The sequence below is a fragment of the Phalaenopsis equestris genome, unplaced genomic scaffold (assembly GCF_001263595.1).
Source record: "Phalaenopsis equestris unplaced genomic scaffold, ASM126359v1 Scaffold000094, whole genome shotgun sequence".
NCBI classification, from domain to species: domain Eukaryota; kingdom Viridiplantae; phylum Streptophyta; class Magnoliopsida; order Asparagales; family Orchidaceae; genus Phalaenopsis; species Phalaenopsis equestris.
The window spans coordinates 2,343,655-2,349,913 of NW_018164536.1; positions in this window are offsets into that span (position 1 = coordinate 2,343,655).

Here is a 6,259-nt window from a genome sequence, read left to right on the forward strand (position 1 = left end):
TAAAAAAAAAATTATGGAGGGGTTAGCCAATAGTGGGCGAGAAAAGTCCAAAAAAGGTATAGATAACCAGTTCTGAATTTCATGGATCTGTCGTCCCAGACTTTATTACTCTTAGTCTACTTGATCAAGAAGATAGTTGACCCAACCAAATCAAGAATCCCTTGTCAGCAACCATGCGTTATGTCGTCTAGGGTGGCTTGAGAGCCTAAAAGTCAAAGGAAGAAAACTCTAAGCTACTCAAACTCTATCTGCATTGAAAATGTAAAGCAGGATTACACCTGCCAAGGGTACGACCGGGATTCCAACATAGTGCAAGGAAAGTGGATGACTTGGCTAATGAAAGCAAAGCCGCCCTACAACAGTTGGGTCAAGACAATTTCTAAAACCCTAAACTGCATTGGACTACCACCCAAGCGTATAAAATGTATGATTAATCATTCAAGTTGAAGAAATAACAGAATTTCCCCTCAGGACGTGCAACATGATATGCAATATTTTCTAAAGTAGTCTTAAGCGTGGAGACCCTTTTAATGTAGTTTGGGGATATATCCATGCAGTTATGATAGTTTTAAAACCGACCTGTAAATCATGCAAAAAAACAAAAGTAGGAAATAAAATGTTCATTTTAAAATATTGTAATTTTAATCCTAAATTTTCTTAGACTAAATATCTTAAGTTAAAAATTTTATAGAAAAGATTTTACCGAGCAAACTCAAAAAACCACAATCAAGAAAAATCTAGCAAATAAAGCAGTAAAGTAAATAAATCAAATATAAATAAACAAAGGACTGGTACTAATAGGTCGACAACATAACCCAAAAAAAGGTGGTCAGGCTTCGCATAATACACACCCGATCCTAAATTTATAGAATTACGGTACGAGGCACGAGCATTTGCTTTTGGTCCTTTCCATATGGTCCTCGTGCATCAAACTCCTCGAGACTCATGTTTGTACCTTATTTTCAATACAGACTTTCTTATGACTCTAAATGATACCTAAGAAAGTTTAAAAAAAAGACTCAACATGCAAGGAAATGTTAAGCACATGCAAAATATAATGCGCCAAGTCTAGTAGGAGGAGAACTAAACATTACATGCAAAAAAAAGTGTTGGTTTAATTTAATGATTAAGCTCCTCCCTATTGGACCTGATTACTTGTAAGAGATCACCATAATACACTAGCCCACATTTTCAAACTAGATGAAGTGTTGGGACTATGAGTTTTCCTATAGGATCTTGACAAGGTCACTAAAGTTGACACCGTTCTGAGCATCTAAGCGTGCTAACACTTGCCACGCCAAATGATGAATGTTAAATTGAGCCTATGCTTGGAACAATCCTGTGAGATCTAGTAGTAATAGAATAATTCACTTTACTAATTTGAATAAACCAATATGTAATGCTTATTTTTCTACTGCCACCATAGGTCATACTAAGGTTAAGTTGAATTCTTGCTACTAATGTGTGACTTATGCAACCTACAGCTGTATGAGGGAAAAAAAGTTTTTCACTTCAAAAAAGTGAAACATATAGCACATGTAAATTCACAATATGCAAAATCTAAGTACCTACGAGACTAAACCCTGAAAGGCACAAACATCAGAAATGGTACACAATGACATGCAACGAATATACCAAAGTGTACAATTATGCACAAAGGTGCATGCTTCAAATACAAGCATGCAACACAACATACATGCCATATGAGTTAGAAGATTTAACACATATAAAATGCAAAAGGTGTGAAGCCAAACATATGCAGCATACAAATAAGAGGGATGATGTTGACATTCTATAGAACCACAACTATATCATTACCCTTCTGATCTGCAGGCAAAAAGGGGTTGAAAATGTGGCACGAAAGTGCGGTGCCTAGGCGCCAACCCCTTTGATCCTCAGACCAAAGCAATGATCATGCTGCACATTAAACTCTAATGCAAACACCTACTCCAAAGTAGTGGCGAGGTTTCAACATCTATCATAACACCTCACTGGGGGGGTTAGAGTTTCACATAGGATGAAACAAATGAAACTTATGGTATCTTAGCTAATAATAGTGTGCCCAACAAAAGTTTGGTCGGTCTAGTCAACAAAATGTTGATTGTCGCCTTTTTAAAGAGGCACAAAAAAAATTATCTAGGGATATAAATTCTTTAGCTCATGACCTAGAAAGGTATGAGCCTTGCATCTAGATTATAAACCCTAAGTCTGCACCTATAAATGATCAAACATAAAACCCTTTAATAAAAATGCAGAATGTGACAGGATAGCCAAATGATAAGCAGTTATTGCACCATAACAAATGTAGGGCATCGACCACGCATCGATAAGAAAGAAATTCTTGGGTAAGTCTCAACACTGTGATGCCAAGAAATGGTATTACGACCCTGAAGGTTGTGGCCATGGCCTCACGACTCTGTCAATATAGCCACATCACTAAGTCGAAATAAGCAAAGCCCAAACACTAGTATTAAGAGTAGTGCCACAATTCTTGACTTAGTTGGGTCAGAGGCTCAGGGTTGCGACCTTGAGATCAGCCAGATAAAAGCAAGATTTGATGAAGTCACGACACTGAAGGCAATGTCATTGCTTTGAGGACAAAAGATAGGATATGGCGCCATGACACTGATACGTAGCGTCACAATGTGGTACCAACATGAGAATGATGGTACTACAGCGTTGTAAGGTAATGTCATAGCACTATCAATAGATGCATGTGGTGGCGCCATAGTGAGAAGAAGTGGCACTATGGCTTTGGCTCTAAAAAAAATGGTTAGCATTGGGCAGCCCAAAAATAGTTTCAAGGCTAAATCAGAGGGATTGAAACCACTCGATCGCTCAAAATAAAGAGGAGAACGGGGAATGCTCCTAATCAAGGGGCTTTCTCTAACAACAACCTAAACCTAACCTCAAACACAAATCCTTGTGGGCTCTAAGAAAATGAAAATGCGAGGGAACAGAGAAATTTCATGTACGTGATGAGAACGAGGAAGTACCTAGTGTTCAAATGCTAAACAATTACTTAATTTAAAGGTCTTTAAGGTACTTATATATAAATTAAATGGTATCTGATCAAAGTAGTTAATGCAAGCCTTTCAATAAACAATTTTAGAATTTTGACTAAATTTATTAAAACAACACTTTATAGATTTTAAATCGACTCACATTTTTCATGTAAGGGAGACTTATAGCTAAATTTAGAGATAGCTTACATGCCTAAAATTTTTTTTAGCTTTGACTAATATTTAATGCTAACCATCATTGCTAGCTATAATTAATGATTAAATTATACCCGTTGATTATCATTGCCAAATTATAGTTGCTCATCTTCTGTCATGTGATCATTTTCACCAAATCATTTCTATTCTCTAACCTCCAGGGGCGAAACTAATCACTTTTTTTTAGAGGGGCAAATTGTTCCCTAAACCCAATGCGGGAGGGCCTAGAACAACAAAGGGCAAAATGATATTTCAAAATGGGCAAAGGACCAAATTGCCCTCCCAAATAAGTAAAAGTATAAATTTAACGGGGGACAATTGCCCCCTCTGGACCCTACCCGGGTCCACCTTTGCTGACCTTCATTACCTGTTTTCCATCAACTTATTATCACAAATCATTCACCATTCTCATCTTTCAATATTTCTCCAATACATTCAGCTATAACTACCATACATTATACTTGTATTTTATATTTTATAAGCCAATCTTTTTCAATTAGGGGGGACCGTACAACAAAGTTCATGGAGGTGATTCATAATATTGCCCACACTGTGTGCATGTAGTAATTATTGAGGAATTATTACTTTTAAATATTTTATTTACTAATTTCGAGCCGAAACAAATCCTAATAACTCAAATTGAGCCAGTTAGTTTTAATTTGGTGCCGAATCTAGCCAATTTTGAGCTGAAATGGATGGATCCAAAGAACTCAATTTGAGCCAACTCATTTCATTTTCACGTCTGATCGAGCTCGATTAAATTCAGAGCCGGGCTACATCTTTCCGAGCTAATGATCCTAACTCGGTTCTAAATCAGATGGTAAACAGCCTTATCAACCCGAAATGGCAGACCTGTAATTTTGAAATTGAGGTTTGCAGAATCTTGTGAAAAGTAGGCTTTCCGTTTAATTCTGGTCAGCCAGTTATTCTCTTTTGGGGATTCTTTCCTTGCTTACCTTTTCACATTATTCAGTTACACGTAAATGGAGTATGACAACAAATTGTAAAATTCTAAGAATCGCTCATTTCTTTGCAAAAACAATAAACATATTTACAAAAATATCTATCTAAAATAAAATAATTTAGGATCTATTTTCAACAAGGATCAACAAGAAGGCATTAGCAATGTTGCATAAATACCGCTCAGTTCTTATGAATTTGCATATCTAGTTGTTAGGTATGACTCTGATATCATTTGTTGAGAATTTTAGGGTCAAGAAACGCAAGAATCGATGCAAATCAAGAAGAACACGCAAAGATTTAACGAGGTTCGACAAAGATGCTTACGTCCTCGAGAGCAGAGCGATGACTTTCCTTAAATCTCAGAAAAGGAGTACAAGATTATGCCTAGGATTACAAACATGACATATATATAACCCTAGACAACAATGTGTAATTACAAAATTACCCCTGTACTGTGTGTTGGGGCGTGGAATATATTCTTAAATGTTACAAGATTACGGCGCAATTATTTGCAAAATTACACTAACTCCTAAATGTTACTTTTTAATTGCATTTATAACTACGAAAAATTTTCAAATCTCATAATTTTTTTTAACTTTTCGAAAGTGAAATATGCATTTTCATGCATAGGTAAGGTGGGTATGTATGTAAAAAATTGCAGTTTAGGTATTCGATATATATATTCATAGGAATTGAGCGGCACATATGCAAAATCTTCCAAATCTTAATTAAGATAGCAAAGTTTGTATCCTATTATGTCTTAATGAAGCTCCCAACTTAAAGAACTTGTTAATCCATCTTTATTTCATTTGCATTATTCAAAAACTCTAATTGAGTTTACCTAATGTTTAAGTGGGCTAAATGAATCATCATTCATCAACATGAACTTTTGACCAACCTAAGCCAACATAACACAACTTAGGTAATGTTTTGTCAAAATTAAACTTCTCATTGATAATAGTAGATTAATAATAATGAATTAATCAAATCATATGATTTATAGTAACCTATAGAGTCTATGCGAGTTAAACCCTTAAAATAGTTATTTGTTGCTAGCCTTTGCTTATGCAAGACCACTTTACCCTCAATGCTCACAAAAATGCCTTTGCACCCCTAACCATCCCTAATTAATTGAATAGCATTATTGGAGAAGATCATGCCATAGACCACTTCTTTAATAAATTAAATTATTTTTGTAAACTAACTAATTGTGGGAATTTTCATTGGATCTTTGCTTAATCAAAAGCATGTACTCTTAAAAATCTTTTAAATTGAGGATTATCTCAATTTTTTTGAAGAAGTTAGGATTGGTTGATGTTTGGTTAACAAAATAATCTTTTAGGTTTGAATTTTCAAATGAATCCTCTAATTTACTATGGATTACATTCTCATATTTAAGAGTTTCATTTATTTATGACATACATTATGGTGTTTAGGGTCTTAGTTTGGTAACCATTTGCGTATGAATTCAATTATTGTGCCTTTCTAGTTAGATAATTAATGTACAAGAATGATTCTAATTTGCTCTTGCCCTGACAAATTTATGTGGTACTATTATGCCGTTCTATGTATAATTTACTTGTTTATGATCAAGAGCAATTGTCATTTAGATTTTCTTTTCTCGTTAGAACTAATGTTGATGTTTCTTATTTAGCGAGCTCCAGCTTGAACATACAAAATAATGGTAGGCATTGTAACAAGTACAAAAAGAACGTACTTGTAAAATGACCATATTAGGCTGGATCTTCTTCTAAATTCGTCATGTTATTTGATGCACTAGAATGAGAAATTGAGCATGACTATATTTAGGCCTCTTTGTTCTTTTCTTTTTTTGGCTTGCTTTTATACTTCAAAAAAGATTTCTTCATTTGGTAGATATCATTTTAATTGATAATAATTATTACTTAAATAAACAAACAAATAAATAAATATTTCTTCTATTAGGTCCATTATGAAAATTCTTCTCCCACTTTTACCTCTTCATCAAATCCAATTTATCTTTACTATCACTCTTCAAAATTCGAATGGTTACGCATAAAAAAGATTCAAACTTATTCTTAATAAATAAATAAATTCTT